Source organism: Lissotriton vulgaris, chromosome 3_1 (assembly GCF_964263255.1).
Source record: "Lissotriton vulgaris chromosome 3_1, aLisVul1.2, whole genome shotgun sequence".
NCBI classification, from domain to species: Eukaryota; Metazoa; Chordata; class Amphibia; order Caudata; family Salamandridae; genus Lissotriton; species Lissotriton vulgaris.
The window spans coordinates 321986230-322005590 of NC_141689.1; the positions used below are offsets into that span (position 1 = coordinate 321986230).

General features: G+C 41.3%; 1 protein-coding gene across 4 annotated transcripts in view; it reads right to left on the minus strand.

Moving 5' to 3' along the window:
- Nucleotides 1–19361, minus strand: part of PRLR (prolactin receptor) — a 570112-nt gene that overhangs the window by 369020 nt on the left and 181731 nt on the right. For 3 of the 4 annotated variants that reach the window (XM_086960518.1, XM_086960521.1, XM_086960520.1), the window contains exon 2: nucleotides 17542–17624. The gene's annotated coding sequence lies outside the window, so the exon portion shown is untranslated. The remainder of the gene's footprint in view (nucleotides 1–17541; nucleotides 17625–19361) is intronic. The other variant, XM_086960519.1, reaches the window with a different exon arrangement.

A 19361-nucleotide genomic window follows, 5' to 3' on the forward strand; every position in this document is an offset into this window, starting at 1 on the left:
AGGCAGTATTACCACTACTGAACAATAGAGCAACTGAGCTCTCGTGTGATCACAGTCAACACAGGAGCGGGACCTGCAGCGTGCTGCCTGCCCACAAAGAATCTCAACATTCACAGCCTTATCACTAACACAAAGCCTGGACATTTATTGCTACTAATTTCTGACATAACACTGAGGGTATGTCCAAAGAGTTTTGGTGAGATGAACCTTTAAAAAATACAAAAATAGAAACAAAGTAATTGGAGCCAATAGCTAATAAAAAGAACTATTGTGGCTTAAGTAAAGTCCATTCTATGGTTTCAGAGGTACCTGTTTGTGTTAATATGATTATTTGATTCCAGCCTCTGAACTCCTGATTCGAATCACTCCCCCACTTTTGTTGCTACCCCCTTAGAAAGGCGGCAGTTGCCACTACATGGCAGTGCAAACACCATTTTCATACACATTAAGCAAATGCTGCACTGAAGACAAGTCTGACACACACTGTAATTATAAGTTACAAACCATATAAGCAGCAACATTATAATGTAATTTATTTTTCTCATACATGACCGTTGTACAGAAGTATGCACATTATAGGGGAAAGCAGATTCAAACACAAAGAACTGAACGTGGCATAAAGTGGTAACAAATAACACAGCACTGCATAGTAAAATACAACATAATATTCAATAATACAACATGATATGACATAGCACAACATAACATCTAATAACACAACAGAAGATAACATAACTCCTCAAAACACATCTCATACAGTAGAACAATATAGCATGCCCTCTCTTTGGATGCCAGTCATTGTAATGTAAAGTTAATCCTACTTTATGAGAACACTTTTAAAGCCTCACACAAACAGTCACCAAGACACTCATTGAAGATATAATTACCATACAATGCCAGAGCACATCACCTGTGCATTTCACATGCTTAAACAGATCGCCTGCCAGTACCTGTTAAGTGGTAATTGCATTCTCAGAAATTACATAACACAGTTCCTCCTCCACTCATTCCCAATCTGTAGTGTCCCAGCCTGCATTCAAATGTTCTCTCTCCACCCTTAAGGCAGTAAGCCTTATGCCTCTTATGAGGCACTTTGCACAGCCCATGTTTTACGAGGAGGTTCACTGTGGGGTGAAATGTGAAGAAAGCATGTAAAATCTAGTTATACAATTTGCAAATCAGGTGTTGATCTTCATCATCAGAAAGAACGAAGAGAGTAGCTAATACAAGCAAAAATATGTGGAGCTACCGACTGAGTCAGACGTCGGCATTGGTGTATCCCAACTGGTGGCAACTCTGTAGGTAATAACCCAGAACACTGAGACCCACATATGCAGCCTGTGCACAGCCAACTTAGTCACTTCCACTAATCCTTCTACAATGCAGGTATGGAACCCCTACAACGCTCCTGTGAGCTGCTGTGCCTTACTCCTCCTTTAGAGAGGACTTACTCTTGAATTTCCAGTAAGAATTTGATTATTCTTTACAAAAGCTTTGTGATCTTGGCTCGAAGGCGTCTCCAGTACATGACTTTTGGCCTTGGATTCACTACTATTATAATAGCTAAAAATAACCAATTTCCATAGGGGCTTTGAGAAGTGATTCTTACGAAGGATTTGTAATATTTAATGATTATTACAAACAGCTCTAAAATAAAGTATTCATATGCTAGACTTGGCATGTTTAGAGTAGTTTCCCCTGACTTTTTGCCTGTACCTCCTGTACTTTTGATGCTGTGCTGGATTTTGTTTTTGCTGGCTTAGATGCTTTGGGGACCACTTTGCCACTGCTGTGTCAAAGTGCAAGTGCTCCCTGTGTAAATTGTTATTTCAATTGGTTCTCCCTGATTGGCATAATAGATTTACTGATAAGTCCCTAGTAATGTGCACTGAGTGTGCTAGGGCCTTTAAATGAAATGCTACTAGTGGGCCTCCAGCACTGATTGTGCCACCCACATGAGTAACCCTGAAAAGGTATCTCAGACCTGCCACTGCAGTGTCTGCATGCAGTTTTAAACTGCCAAGTTGACCTAGCAAGTGCACCTACTTTCCAGGCCCTAACCTTCCCTTTTCTTACATGTATGGCACCTCACGGTAGGCCCAAGGTACTCCCTGGTAGGGCGCAGAGTATGCAAAAGGCAGGACATGCACAGTTGTGTGTGACCTGTCCTGTTAGTGAAATACTGCCAATTTCATTTTTCACTAATGAAAGGCTATCTGTCCCATAGGATAGAATGAGAAATACTTAGTACCATCCTACAAGTATATCTTCCCATTGGGACAATATAAAGAAATAAAGTTTAGGCTATCTGAACTCAGAAGTTAATGACACATCTTTTAGTAAAGATGGTTTTTAAATTGTGTATTTGAAAATGCCCGAAAGTAGGCATTTTCTTGTTTAACCATTCTGTGTACCTCTGCCTTTTTGTGTATTGACGGTCTGGTTTTGGAGTGACAGGGACTGGGGATGTGCATTCACTGTAGACAGCCACTGGAGGGGGGGCGTTGGGGGCTTGGGGGTTTGAGTGTTTGAGGGTGCCTGGCACTTCATGGATGACTCAGCTCTGAGCTGAATAGGGGCTTGACTACATTTAGAGAAGTGGGAGGAGATTTCGAGGCACCTGAATAGGTCTTGTACAATGTTTTCTCCCCGCCCCCCTGTGTCATACTGCACTAGTGAGGACCGAACTGGTTTGGATCGGGCTCAGAGACCCTTGCACAAAAAGAACAAAGACAAAATGGGTATAAGTAGTAGATCTTATACCTCAGAATTTTAGATCACTTCTGGACTTAAGAGGAACCTTTGGAAATGGGAAGAGCTGAAGAGCTGTGAGGAGGAGTACTGCCCCTTTGCTGTGTGCTGTGTGGGGTTGGCCTGTAGTTGCTGTTTCTGCCAATAAAAGACAAAGACTGGAACTTTGCTGTGAACCTGCTTGATGAAGAATCTCCAAGGGCCTGAGTGTGCTGGTCTCCAGTTCTGAAGTCTCAGGGTATGTATGTATGTATGTATGTGTGTTCTTATATAGCGCTCGATGTTACCCTTGGGCATCTCGGCGCTTGCCTTGGGAACCCGTCCTGGTTTTTCCCTGTGAGATCACCCGAGCTGGGCATCCCCAAGGTGAAAGCCAGGCATCCCGCCGCGGGGGGGCCGTTGTGGAGATTAAGCAAGCTTGTTGCCCAGAGCTGCATAGTGTGAACTTGTGCTTAGAGTGGGCACCGAAGCAAGACTTATCGAGTCCGTGGACAATTGGGTTCAGGACCCTGCCGCGTCGGGAATAGAACCCTGGTCCCGGGTCTGACCTCAGCTTCAGGGTATACCTCTGCTAACCAGTGAGCCACACTTCTCACAAAGACTTCACCTCCCAACTCCCCTTAAATCTATTGCTGAGAGTTCTGACCCGACAGGAGGTGCCTATTCAAGTTTTCAGCCTCTGGAGGTTGTTTCAGCTGTTGGGAGCTGGAAGAAACCTAAGAGAAGTAAGAAAACCTGTCTCTGAGGTTGTCAAAGAAGCCGCTGTGATGCAGCGACCTGCACCAAGGCCAGGGGCACCGCTCGTGAAGTGAACAACGCACCGCCCAGCCTGTAGCGCAGCTCCGACACCCTTCTACGCCTGCAGTTACCAGCATTTCCTGACGCCAGCGCTCTTACCGATTCCTCCATCCTGTTATCGCGGCGCCGATAACCGCCGAGGGTGGCTCCACGAAGTTGCCGACTTTACATTATCACCAGAACCAATGCTTCACAACCGATGCAACCGTCTATGCCTGTCCTCGACTCGACAAGACGCCTCCTAGCGATCATGTCGCCTCACCTCCCCCGTGGCAGCCAGGGAGCCAGCCTCAACCTGTGCACCGACACCTCACCTCCTCAATGCTGTGCCTCTTCATAGACTTTGTTTCCAAGGTACTGTTTGATTGGGGTCCATGTGACTCCGTTCCCGACACCGTGGTCCTTGAGGTAGGCACCATACTTTGGATTTATTGGTATCACGAAGTCCAAGGTGGAGCTATTCGTTTTCTACAAGCTTTCTTTTTGCAATAACTGTTCTAAAGTCATATCTTATTACCTGTATGTTGGATTTTTGTCATTTTAGTCTTGTTGAGTTTAGACAAAGACACTTTCTTCAGCTAAACTGGTGTGGTGTCCATTTGTGGTGTTATTACTGTATTCTTGTGTGTTTTGAGTGCAAATACTTTACAAATTGCCTTTGGGATAAGTCTGTCTTCTCATGCCAAGCTACTAAGGTTGTGAGCAGGGGTTATCTAAAGTGTGCATTCCCCTTATCCTGACTAGAAGCAAGGGTCCCTATTTGGACAACGGTACCTACCTCTGCCAAGCAGAGACACCCACTTCTAACATCGTATCATGGACGTTCTAGGTTGCTGCATGCAACAAGAAAATAAGCTCCTTCAAGTTGTTCTACACCTTGTAATGGTCCCTATCTGTTACTAATAGTTAAATATCAATGACCAAGATTTACCTAGACAAAAGACTAGTGCACATTAGACAAACACTGGGCTGTTTCCAGCTTGGCTGAGTTGTGTTGTGTAGGGGTCAGGGTGTTCAGCCAAACATCTTCTAGCTATACTCTTCCAGAACAACAGCTCATTGGTCTGTCACAGGCTTCAGTAAAAGAGCTGCTCAGTTGCATCCGTGGTCCCTCGTGGCTGAGTTTGGCAGTAGCTGCTTATTAAACAGGAGGTGATAGAGATTGTTTTCAGTTCCGTAGCCTGATGTCATGGGCAAAGAATGCTGAGCTCTCACACTGAATTCCAGAACTGGCGGGCTTATAGTAACTCTGCATGTGTGGATTGTAAATATATACAAGCAACGTATTTTGAAAATGTGTTATTCAATAATTAAGGGCCAGTTTTGTAGTAAGCTTTTTCTGCAAAGCACTGTGTCTTAAATCAAGCCCTTTTCACAACAGGGTGCCAATGAAGCATCTTCGGGGTTAAGTATGATTTGAACTCTGACTAGCATATGTAGAGCTAAGTTGCACAGCCCCACAGTTGTTCCTTTGGGAGACATAGGTACAATCTCTTTTCAGTCTAATCTTGTATGTTAAAATGCTGGCCTACTCTGTCACCAGTGGGGAAAAGGTCATATAAGGGGCCGAGTAAAAATCATAAAATTGGTGTTCATCATGCATGCTGTGTGCACAGCTGAATACAGGAGCTCCCAGACTGTGGCCCACTGGACAAGTGCCAGAAATATGCCTCTAGGTGATATCCGTAGAGCTTGGAATTCTGGCATAGGGTGTGGGTGGACTGTAAGTATTTCAGTTTTAAGTGGCCAAAGATGTAGACCCTTCCACAGAATTGCTGCTGGCAGCTTAATGTCGGCTTTCTCTCATCTACACCAGGCACCCAAGCATCAAAATGTCTACTGCATTCTTAATATATTAATGTTATTCAGTTAACCCAGTCATGCCATCATTAAGAGTGGATAATGTATTGGTCGTTCCCTGCTGAACACATTATCAGATTTGTCTGCAACAATTACGCCGCGTATTTATAATGATGTTATCTCCAGGAACGCTTTCGTAAATCTAAGTTTTTTTTTTCTGCACAATGTGTCCACTAAAGTTATGCATGTGTGATTAATGTGGGATACAGGTGCACCTTAAAGACAACCCTACAATTACTTTTATTTGTCATCCTCATCATTTAATATTTGTAAAGAACTTGTCCACTCAGAGCATATTGGCCTGCAGGGACCCATGTGGCCGCAGAAACAGAAAAGGCATTCGGTCAGTATCAGTACTTATTCGTTAGTTCTTTACATGTACTTCATTGTTGTTGGTGATGAAGATCTTTGTTTCATCTCAATTGGTGTACATACATTAGCATAACAAGAAGGACACAACAGGCTCATAATGTTGCAATATCGGGTTCTGACAGCCAGGACACACCGCTTTTACAGTGAAAGGTCTGGCACTTACCTGTAGGATTGAATATGTTTGAAATGAGAGAGCCAGAACCAAATATTAATTTATGGTTGTTGGTTTTGTGAGACAAATCATTTTAATTGGACAACGGCCATTAAATACATAAATAAACTCCTTGTAATTTATCTGGGCAATATTGTTCATACCTCGCTTGACGGTGGCATTACAAGACCCAACGTATGCAAACCAGCTCACGCCTTCCACAGAAACACCCAGGCTGTATCTATTATTTTCCAGCGACTTTAATATTTTCTAAACCGGCTCTGCGTATTTGACTGCGAGACCCAGTGACCCAAGGTGCGGTATGGAGGATTTTCTGACACTAAAAAGATCTCTTCTTGCAGCACAGACAGCATGATTTTCATTTTCATATGTCTCACAACTCCCCATAAAGTCAATAAAAGTCTGGAAAAGGGATGAAACCGTTCATTATGCCGGTTACCTCTGATACATTTTAACTCTGGAAAATGTGCATAACACAATTCCCGAATGTCACTAGATGTGGGGTGGAAATGGATGACTTCCTCCATGCCATCGATGTGTCTAATAATCAAAGTCTATTGGCACAAGGTTATTCATTCATTGTCTACTATACTGATACGTCTCACCACAGCAAGGCTTTCGGAAGTGATAGATGAGCTGAGGCGCTCAAGAGGACAGCGGACCCTGGGATGCCTGGGCACTCATCCGTCCTAGAAAGATACTAGAATCTAGAGGTCAGAAGCGGTACCACCCCATAAGGTGGGTCTAAGTGGCATGGATTGGCTCCCAAAAATATAGCTGTTGTACCAGTCCAGAGGTATGTTCACGTAAACACAATAAAATATGGGGCCATGGTAGAACTACTATCAGCTGTCACCAGTATAAGTGACGTTGATTGTATTGTTGTTCCTTGACCTGAAGGTGCCAGTGCCCATGGACAGGACAGCATATTTCATTCATGTTGTAATGGAAGAGGCGTCAATTATATATATATATGTCTGTTGTATATACAGAAACTCAATAAAAAGAGTTTTATTAAACACATATTGATTGAGCAAAGTTATTTTGGTGAGCAATGCCACTACTTCTCCTCAGTGCAGAGGTCAGAATTGACTGAGCAGTGGGTCCGAAATACATCGAAGGCTCCCGGCTTGGTAAGGGAGGGACAGCGCGAGGAAGATCGCAGAATTAGCGAGCTTGTGCGGCTCCCAAGGACTTCAGTCCCCAGGGCTCTGTTTTTGGCGACTTTTAACAGATTTACATTTCCATCCCATTTGAGACAACCATATCAAGGGGACTCCGATCACGGTACTTACAAAAACTCGGACAAACTCCATGCTAGCATCTGGAAATGAAGAAAAGGCACAAAACAAGTATGTGTTTCCTGTTTATGCCATCATGCCTCCAAGGTCTAAAACATGCTTGAGGCTAAGTTCGCAAAATGAAGCATTAGGGTTTTCAGAGAGGTAAAGTACATATAGGCAGAAAGGGAAATTCAATTGGTTTTATTTGATGAGTCTCTTAATGTTCCTCTTGAGTAAACGGCGCTCGTCATGTGACAGAATGGTGCAATGAAAGAACTACCGAACACCTGTGCTTCAGTCTGCACCGACTGAACTTGAAACCTGAACAAGTATCACTGGTATTAGAAGTGTAGCCTCTTATTAGCCAGACCTGCGGGAGACTGGACTTTGCTCAAATAATACCCCCCAGAGTGTTTCATTGCAGGCAGCACTAACCCATTCCATATATTATGCTATTTTTAACGTATACACAGACAGAAAAAATAATTTCATTCAATTTGCTATAGCAGGGTTGGTGCTTAAAAATGGATCTCAGCGTGCCCGCCCACAGACCCTGTGATCTGTTCCATGTTCCTGTTTCTTTTCTCTGCTGCTGTCATCGCTCGAGCGAAGTAGATACATGTATTAAGTCATCCCACTTTTCTTCTCTAATGCTTCCTGCTTCTTGAGGAGGTCTTATGAATTCATTCGGATTCGCTTTTCTGACTCTAAAGACTCCATCTGCTGTTCCCCATCAAGCATATTCACCAATTAGATTAAATGCCTGCTCCCACCAAGACTCACTGGCGTTTTTGCTACATAATTCCAAAACCCTAATTCCCGCCTATCTTTGCTTCAGACACACAGCATTTGCCCTGAACATACCTGCAGATTCCTTCCATTTTGGGTTGAAAGAACTATTGTCTCCCAACCAAGAATACATTTAAAAACATTCTGTGCTATCTAAGCGGGATCAGCACTTTAAACCTGTTTTTGACTTATATGTCGATGGGGGACTTATTATCCAGTATGTGGACTTGGTAAGACAACATCAGCTGTCTCATTCACAATTTTTTGAATTCCTCCAAATGCGAGATTTTTTAAGTCGTAGAAATTTGAAATTGAGGCCAAACCCACTTATTGAGGCTGTTAGATCTCATAAGAAGATAGGGGTGTTGTATAGAATATTATCTTCATATAGAATGGATGATTTGGAGAAACACAATGCACAGTAGATTGTCATATTGGGAGAGGAATTATCAGTAGAAGAGGCAATTGTTAGGTCTAATGAAGTCTCTTTATCTGCAAATTTAAAAGTAGAATTTTTTAAAACTGTATTTAACTTGTACTACACTCCTGCACGCATGCATAAGTGGGGAGATCGCTATGATGGCAAATGTTTCCTTTGTGGGGGAAATGATGCAGATAGCCTCCATATATTCTTTACCTGTGCTAAATTAAATAATTTTTTGCAGGATATTGAAAATGATGTATCTAATATTTTTGGAGCACTATTTACTATTACACCAGCTCTAATTCTGTTAGGGATCGGGCAAGCGGATAACAAAGGAAATTCCTTCTATAAACAGCGGTATTTTGTATTTGTGGCAATGACTGTGGCTCAATTATGTATAGCCTCTGAGTGGCTTTATCCTGAACCCCCTAGGTTTCAGTTTTGGCGTATGAAAATGTACAATTTAACTAATTTAGAAACAAGCCTGTATTCTATAAAAGGAACTAGGAAACGACAACTAGGAGAGTATATACGGGGAGTCTTTTCTGAGTATATGAATGTATGATGCTAGGCCTCTGATTAGTTAATTTTTTATGCTATATTATTCATGTATCTGTATTATGGTTGTAAACTTTGTTTTGGTTGTAATTCTCCTTTGCTGAACTGTGAAGAAAAAAAACTAAACCTGTTTTTGTTTCAACCATATATTTAGCATTTGTAAAATCAAGATATTCATATGATGATACATGGTTAATTCAGCCTGGTAACTGTATATTCAACTCATATCATGTACTTTTTTGCACTCAGTAATAGGAGCCCACATTTTGAAATTAGTAAACTCTTACCATGAATGATACCTAGGAAGCCATTGTATTATGGGACCTGTTACCTATCCACATTGCCTGATCAGTGTTAATTAAGGCACACAATGTGGTTACTGTCCTTAAAAGTAGAAGAAAAGCCTTCTCCTAGGTCTGCCTGAAAGCTCCCACAACACCAACTCATAGCTGATGATTCCTTTGAAGCTGAATTGACAGGAGTGAAACGTAGAGAGAACTTCTTCTAAGAAACATCTTGGATCTGTTATATTGGAATTGAGGGAAAAAAGAAAAAGGACTTGGGCTGCCCAAACTAAATAACTTAAGAAATGGCCATGAATCAGTTGTCCAATTCTAGCCTGCCTGCATGGAGCCCAACAACCTGTGGCATTGCCACAATGGGGAAAGAAAAGCACCCAGTGCAGTGACTAAAACAAAACAGTGTATCTAACCTTGTGATTATAGCAGTGTAGGCTTGTGAAGTTTGAACTCCTTGAAGATGTGAAAGTCCTAATTTAACTTTGTCCGCCAGACCTAATTTCAAAGCCCTTTCCAACCATGTGCAGTTTGTGAGTCAACCTAACTTTTGTCCAGGTCCTGCTTAGTCACAATAGGTCGATTTCCTGGCTTTTAGCAGTTCCACAAAGGATAACATTGGTTTCTATAGAGTTCAATGCCAAGGTTCACTCTCATAGACTTAAAACTGAAATTGTTAGAGTTAATATTCTCCCATTTTACCCGCAATGCTTTAAGATGTGCTTTACCTTGCAGTGGACTCAATGAAAGTGCTGAGCACATCCATCAATACCCACATCAGACACAGATATTGCAGAGTGGTCCATCGTACACCTGGCAAGGTTGTTTTAAGAAGCTTAGCCAAGAAATACTTAACATTAGTTGGCCATGATACTGACTCAGTCAGCCAACAATATTCCTCCAGAATCCCGGCTTACTTATAAGAATTTATGATTTTGACACTTCAAAGATGTAAGAGTCAAAATATATGAATAATAGATTGTTTTTCACAAAACCTGTAATGAAAAATCTGTATCTTACTCCCATGTGCTTATACCTATGTTTTGAATAAGTTCCCACAATGTTAAGCACTCTCATTGACCTCGCATAGTTCTATTGGATATCTACACAAGTCATAGACTTTGAAAATACTCAAACACATAACTTAATATGTAAGCATAAATGTAACAGGTGTACATTACTGCACACTAATATACAAGGTAAAACTGCATTCACACTTGTAAACTACTTTTTCCCTTTTTGCTCAGTAAGAATAACGTGTTTTCTTTTGATAAAACTTCTCCCTCTGATCCCCATCAATGCTGAAGGAGTTTGTTCCTGTTTCTCACCTTGAAATCTCATTCTTGCCTTGACAACAGGAATGTATTCGAGTTTTTTGGGGGATTGAGGTGTATTGGAGGAAACTACCTGCACATTTTTGGTGAATAATCACAAACCCAAGAACGCCTAGACCTTATCCCCAATCATGAATATGTCACAAAAGCTCCGTTCCAGGTGGCAGTTGTTGGTCAACTAGCAATCTGAGTGAGTTGAGTGATCAAATGAGTGCTGTCCGAGAGATGCTAACTGACCAGCCCTAGGAGAAATTTCCTCACGTAAACGTCACTCCACAAGACCAAATGTCATTTAATGTCAATTATGCACAAAAGCTATATTTACTTAAGATATAGTTCTGCTGTTGTTTAATGAATTATTACAGGAAGGTAAGAACTTAGGATTGTAGAAGAACAGGAAATCAGCAATACAAAAATGAAATGAGAAAGAATAACAAGTGAAAAATAAAATATTAAATATGTGGAATAAATAGCATGAAACTCCACTCACAAATACATTGACTTGCATATGTTCCTCCAATACTCTCAAAGTAATTTGAGAAAATGTTGATAAGAACTATAAGTGACTGGGTCCACCACTAGATAGCTTCATATGACATTACTTTAAGCCAACTCATCATAAATGCGATCACATGGAGTAGGAGTGTCCATTTGAGGTTAAGGATAGCCGATGTCACTCTGACTATGGATAAAGGTTGCATTCAGGATCATTGTGTACATATGTATCTTATATGAATATCCCAACAATCTAGTATAGTTCCAACCTCCAGGACCCAAGTTGCACTCCCCTTTATAGAGTTTAAGAATCGCATTTGTTGTACTTATGTATTGTATAGGTTTTTTTTAACATAGATGACTGAAGATCCTCCACAAAGTAGGAAAAAAGGCAATAGCAAAATAAGTCAAAACTACACAGGAGCAACATAAGAATCCCTCAACTGAAGAAACAGAAAACACAGTTAAAACTATGAGAATCCTCGCAGTTATAGCCTGTATCTACGATATAAGATGTTTCAAAGACAGCAGGGTACACACAGCAGTCTACCATCGCGATTTGTAACTAACTCTATTTACACAGATATATGAAAACAGGGAATGCTGATGAATTCAGTTCTTGCCACAAACCTCCAGCTCTTTACTATGGTAGAGAGATGATATGCACAAGAGGGACAGCTCATACATTAGACATTCTGTAAATAGCGTAATATTCCAAATATGCAAAAACACTAAGACAGTATCTAAAACAAAATTATGGGAAAGGAAAGAATGGCGTTGATTGACTGTTGATTGATTGCCTGTAGGCAACTTCATCCAGTCCAGGCTTGACTACCTGAACTGGCAGCACGTTGCATTCTCAAACCTATAAACTCTTTGATGTTACTAATTTGGCCCAACTAATCACACGACGCATAGGATTGCTGGCTAAAAATCAAGCACCGGCAAAAACCAGTCAGTCTTGCTTATAAGTAAAAGTGCTCCTTCATTTATAGGTTGAGCCTGGGAAGCCCATGTGCTGCTCTGCGAGGCATGCAGTATTCAGGTAGGTACTTGAAGCTCCACTCACTCTACGCCCATATTTTCATTGGCTTATGTCATTGTGAACATGTAAACTGTGGCTGTTCATGGGTCAATAGGCTCAGTAGTCCCTTATTGCCTCATTATGTAACCTCCGTAGTACCTTCCAAGTAACCCCATGTTATGAGTGTTGTTACTCAGTAGGCTTTAACTACAGGCTCTGAGCACTATTTTCTCAAATTGCTTTGTCCTATCTGCTGTTGCAGGCAGGACATGCCACCTCCTAATGCTTTAAAAAAAATATTTTTAGCATGGGTACCGAACGCATTTGCATTGCAATAGATCTCGCATTTATGAGAGTTTAAGCTATTGGCATTGTAAATGACAATGCCTTTAATTTATTTGTTTAAAAAATAACACATAAATAACAGGCATTTACCATGCCAATAGCTCAAACTCTCGCAAATGCAAGACATGTTGCATTGCAAATGCTTGTTAGTGTATGTGATTGTGTGGATGGGTGAGTGGATCAAGGTGACTGTGAACATCAGTCAATGGTTGGATGAATGGATAGATGTGTGAGAACATCAATGGGCCGATAAATAAGTAAGTAGCGTGGATGGATGGCTACATTAAAGGGGAAATGCATGAATGAATTTAAAGGAGCAATGTAGGAGCAAAGTTAGCGAGGTGAAGTGAGGATAGAAAGGACTGCAGAGTACGAGAAGGAGTCGTAGATGGGTGAATGATTAAGACAGCTTGAAGGCAGTTTCGGGGACTTAAGAGGGATGGCAGCATTTAAAAAGAGCAGGTTATGAATAACCAATAGGCAAATGCAGGGATCATAAAAAAGAAAACTCTGAAAAAATAGAAAAGTTAAAATGTTATATTACCATACATCTCGTAAACAAAAACTACCAAGCAAGCCTACACATGCTGGCTTTAGCGACAGCCAGTAAAATTCCAGAAACAGCACACCTGTGGCACAGAGCTGTACCAAGAAGACCATTTTCAGTTAACTCGATAAATTAGTAATGCAGAACATTATCCTGGCATGCCCTGGCTTGAGAATGAGGTTTATTCTTGTGAAGGCATGTAGACAAAATTTGACTTCGCTTCGCGACTCTCAGAAGCGATTATATAATGCAAAGTCGTAAGAATTTAATAATTAATCGCAGCATGGAGCCCATTATTTCTCACAGTGTGAAGTCCAGCACAAAATCACAGAGTTCTAATCATACAAAAACAGGATGAATCTATTACATTTGCCTCCGTGAGGCCTTCAAGACTGATTTAGAAGTTTCCATTCATTAGTGCAGCATGAAGTACCACATTATTATCCCTGGAATGGACCCGAAAGGGCATCTGAGGCAGGAACATTTCGTATCTTGCCTCTATCTTCCAGGGAGGCCATTAATCTCCTCATTTAAGGATGACTCGGTACCAGGAACAACCCCTGATTCAGTCTTTATTCCTTGTCCCCTATCAGAGACCTCCTCGGATTAAATTGCTGCTTATTTTCATAACCGAGAACAAAACACCAGGCAACTTGGTATTCCTGGGTTTCTGGGAAAAGAACTAGGAATCCTAAACAATGGTTCCCTCGGATTTAAATGTAAAAAACCACTAAAATAGATTGTAACAATAGGGTACGTTGGAGTATTTCTCAACATTACACTCCTGAGAACATAGTAATTACACTGCATTGTGCACTGTATTCATACATTTTAATTCTATGAAAATAAAATGCAGGAGCTCCATCTGATGACGCGGTGCTGTTGAATTGTGACATAAGTATAAAACTGACAGTGGGTCTGGTGGTGTCTAATGATGCAATTCAGCCACGTGGATTATAACAAATGGTAGAATTCATTTGTCCCATCAATTGATGCGCATGGACACGCATCATACAATTTTCTAGACTCTATGATTGCCTTCTATGAGGATAATACAATGTTTGCTGTCCTGATTCAGAGCCCGCCTTTAACTAACTTATTAGAGTCGCAGCGTTGGAGTACTTGTGCACAATTTGTTTGGACATTTCATGTATTATACACAATCAGTGGTGGCTCCTCTGCTAAAGCTATGCAGTGCAAAAAAAGGAAAAATGAAATGATAATAACCTCAAGTTATCATTTAATTGTTTCCAGTTGCGGCGTCTTTGTGGGGCGCGGCTGATCTCAGAGCAGGGGGAGGAGTGGTTTGCACTCTCGATGTGAGCATGAGGGATTGGCCAGCCAAACAGTAATGCACACATAGCATGTTCTCAAATGCAAGCTGCATTACAGCCGGAGTGGAGAACATGCCAGCCCCTGGCTGAGCGCTGTGTCACAGCGCAGACCAATCACAGCACTCCATTGCAGCATTGTGATTGGCTGCCAGGAGAGTGGGAGCCCAGGTGCTTCCTGCTTTTCGTTTCCCCAAGAAGCCGGGAAGAGGACGCAGGAAAGGTGGCGGTGGACGGCCAGCGGCCCGGCTCAGAGGTAAATGAATTTATTTTTAACCTGATCCCCACCTGATCCCCCGATTCCGCCACACTGCTGCTTCCAGGTAACAGCTGCCACTGTACAAAATACCAGTACTGAACATTGGTGTCGGATTACTGAATTGCATTTTCAACCAACAGTATTTTCTTATATCACCATTTTCCTACACACATTTACACTTATGTCACAATTAACCAGCACTGCGCCATGGAGCACGTGCATTTTCTTCTACGTTTTTCCATTGTACATTTTAAGAAAGTAAAATGTACGAATTTAATGTACAATACATTGTAATTGCTACATTCCCAGGAGTGTAATGTTGAAAAATACTCCCAACTCACTCTTTTTCCTGCTGCCATCGATTTTAGTTACTTTTTTAGTTTAAATCTCCCAGTGGTTGAGCATTCCAGAGACTGTTGCAAATGGCTAAAGACTTCATAGCAGCCAATTAATAGACGAACACTGCACAAATGGCTACCAATGAAAAATACAACTGGTCAGCGTACCTGTGTCGCACTCCACCAACGACAACCTTGAAAAGAGTGCTGAGGCGAGTTTAGGGAGTCAGTGCCACCTTGGCTCCTCTATTCTGTACCACATATTTCTGCTACACTTGTATCCTCAGCACTAACTGTGTACCCCGGACTGACTCGAAGGCGCCCTCAAGTGATAATTTATTTTTCAATTTCCATTATATTTGCAACATTCTTGGAATGTTAAAGAATTTCAAGGTGATCTTTCTCCCCATGCACTGTCATCAACCTTAGATGCTACCTGCTTTGCATGTAAGTATGAATATATTTAATATACCTGCTACCTCATGTTGAATTTTTGTGGAAGAGATAGGCGGTTAATGACATGGTGCACTGTTTCTAGTACTTGTTGGGCACAATATAGATAATCCCTGCCAATACTGGCTATAGTTCATGAGACTCGGCCACACCGTCTGCTAAGTGCTAAGGCCTTGCACGGCAGGTTCTGGGGGTAGATGCGCTGCTAAATTGTGACCATTTATTAAAATATTTTATTAGAATACCCTGAACCGAGCTGAAATATTTGTAGTAAAGGCACACTATTGTTTGCTCTTGAGATGGGTTTCTAAGCTGGTAAAATGACTAAGTGTACAAAGGGGTCACTGCTAAGATATGTTAATATTGTTATTTATCTACTTGATTAAAATATTTCTCCGAAAATTGTTATTTTAGTCAAGATTCCCTGATAATGGCCATTATAGTAATGATCAATCCCTCAATTTCCTAGTTAAGGAGAGCTATATAATCATAGCACCCCTAATCCACTTCTTATGACATCACATTACAAATGGCATAATGACTGAGATCAATTGTACCAACACCAGCAATTTCATTGATGGCACCCCTGAAGGGCCACCACCTTGTACTTTGTGACATTTGTTTCCAGATAGTTGAAATTCAGCCTTTTCCTCAATAAGGGGCTCTATTGATAACAATTTACTGCAACCTTAGAATTATGTTTAATATCTGTGAGATGTTTTATCAATTATTAGCGTAAATGGAGCATCTTGTCTTCTTTATTTCATCTCTGGAGGACACCTAGATAATGATGGCTGAACTGCAGTTGGAAAAACATATGTTGGGCTAGATCATAAAGGAATTTGCATACATAAGTTGAATTCAAGTGGCAAATGTTAATTTATGTGCACCGATTTCCAAGCCTGATTAACTGAACCAGCATAAGCAGACTTTGGCCATGGGCAAATTACATCTGCAAACAAAATAATTCTGTCAATGTAGTTGAATGTTCGGATCCCCAAATTTGGTTGTAGGTTCAGGAGTGTGGATGTTTCTGGTTAAGTTCACTTGAAAAATCTGGTGGAAATCCACGAACTGTTTTTTTTCTAGATAGTGACAAAGACGTTTACAGTAGTTATCTAACCTGGAACATTAAAACAATTACTATTGTCAAGTACAATAGAAGAGCTTTCTTTTAAGGGTGGGAATGCGGATGGTACACTCCTATAATTTGAAGGGGCCCCTCTATAGGAACAGAAAATATTTTGAACTATATCTCCATATGAAGAAAGCTTGTGTACAAGTGAATACTCTTTAAAAACTACAGATCCTGGCATTTTTTGAGAATTAAAAAAAAAGCATCAAACATTTTGCTCCAAATGTCTGACACTCTGAACCTGCTGCCTCTTGTGAATCAGGTCTCTAATTACTTTATGGATTTCTATGACCTGGACGTGTAACTAAAATACGCTGCCTTCCCTAGTCAATCTCCATGGGACATCTGGGTGCTGACAGTGGACCTGAAGGATTACATCTCTATTAAAGTTTGCCATGATCCCAATAATATGTGAATGAAGAAGCTGCATCCTTTCCTCGTTCTATAATTCCTCTGAGGGCATTTAGTTGCTGACAGAAGCTGTTGAGTGTGGTTGGTATATGTGATGTCGATCAGTGGTAATATTTGTGACCTTATTGGTGATGTCATGTTTGAGGCTATGAGCATTGATGTTAGATAATCATCCATGACTAGAGAAATTCAGAGTTAGAATGAAAATGTCCTTTCAAATGATGAATTTAGAGTTTGAGAACTAATTAGCAACTGATATGTGTAGACAAGCATGGCATACCTAACGCAAATTGTTCAGCACATATATTTACATTTAAATGCACACACACGCTTATAAAATACCCCTCTCGCTCCTTGTCTTTGGTGACTTCACACTGTAAAGTATCAGTGTCTGCTACATTTCCCTAATTAAAAGTAGAACGGAAGAGTGGGTGTTCCTGTTTTTATTTGTGTATTATGTCTTTTATTCTGGATGCAAGAAATATAATAATTAAAATGTAGAAATTCAGGTCTTATAATTTGTTCCATTTTCAATTTTCCACAGTTTTGTACTGTATTTGACTTACGTGCCTTTCTTTTCCACCAATAGGCGCTGTCATTTCCCTTTTCAGGTCCCTTAGTAAAGTCTTGTCACAATGTCAAAATGTGTCTGCAAAGAAAAATACACAACAAAGATCAGCATAAAGAATTGAACGTGGTGTATATGAAGGGTGCAGTGGGTGATGAAACGTGTATCAAACAAGTACATTCTGAGAAACAAAAAAGGACAAAAATGAAAAAACACAATTACCTGAAAGAATGTATAGTAACACCTACATTTCATACTTAAACTTCACCAGCTGGGGGATCCCCCATCAGCCCCCACCACCATGGTGTACCTACAGTTAGTACAGCAGTTTGCACTCTATATGAAACAAGCATTTGCAATGCAATAGGTCTCGCCTTCACGCAAGTTTGAGCTATTGGCGTTGTAAATGACAATGCCTTTAATTTATGTTTTGGGTTTTAAAACATAAATAAAAGGCATTGTCATTTACAATACTAATATCTTAAACGCTTGCAAATGTCAGACCTATTGCATTACAAAAGGGGCCTTCTCAATGCTTGTTAGATTGTAAATATCAGAGGAAGAGAACGGCCTGCGGCGTCTTCAAAGTAGTGATAAATAGTGCAGTGAAGAAGATGTGTAAGTGTTGTAAATTACACCAACACAAAGTGTGAAGTGAGAGCTACATATGATCTGAGCGATAAACACTAACAAAGTGCTCCAACACCTTTCGCTCTGTGACTACACTGTTGCGGCTCAGGAGGAAGACCAGGAGGGTGGAGCTAGTTCCTGCCCTCTCCATGATATAAGTGTGCAGTGTGGCATTGTGTAATGTCATTGCTATCTTTGGCCTAACAAAAAACACTCCGGCTTCATCTCCTGGTACAGGGTGGGCTGTGCTTTATGGCAGGCATGGTGGGAGGGAGAGACGGTCTCGGCTGCAGCTCCGGCCTCGTAGAGTGCCCCTACTATTACCAGTGAGCGAGAAGCGCTGAAGTGGTGGTATTGGTATTTGTGGTGGTCGTATTGGTGGTGGTGGTACAGCTATTTGTGGTGGTGATACTGGTATTGATGGTGGTATTGGTGGTTGTATTGGTATTGGTGGTTCTGGTATTGGTGGTGGTTTTGGTGGAGGTGGTACTGGTATTGATGGTTGAGTCGATATTGGTGGTGGTGGTATTTTTGGCGGTGGTATTGGTGGTGAAGGTACTGGTATTGGTGGTGGTACTGGTATTGGTGGGGAAGGTAATGGTATTAGTGGTGGTACTGGTATTGGTGGGGGTGTTATTGCAGTGATGGTATTGGTGGTGGTGGTTATGGTATTGGTGGTGGTGGTACTGGTATTGTTGGTGGTGGTCTTGGAATTGGTGGTGGTGGTATTGGTGGTGTATTGGTGATGGTGGTGGTATTGGTGGTGGTATTGGTATTGGTACTGGTGGTGGTGGTATTGGTGGTGGTGGTATTGGTGGTGGCGGTATTGGTGGTGGTGGTACTGCTTTTGGTAATGGTATTGGTGGTGGTTGTATTGGTATTGGTGGTATATTGGTGGTGGTGGTGGTGGTATTGGTGGTGGTTTAGGAGGTGGTATTGGTGGTGGTATTGGTACTATTGGTGGTAGTATTGGTGGTGGTGGCATTGGTGGTATTGGTGGTGGCGGTATTGGTGGTGGTGGTATTGGTGGTGGTGGTACTGCTATTGGTGGTGGTGGTATTGGTATTGGTGGTGTTGGTACTGATATTGGTGGTGGTATTGGTGGTTGTATTGGTATTGGTGGTGTTGGTATTGGTGATGGTATTGGTGGTGGTATTGGTATTGGTGGTGCTGATATTGGTGGTGGTG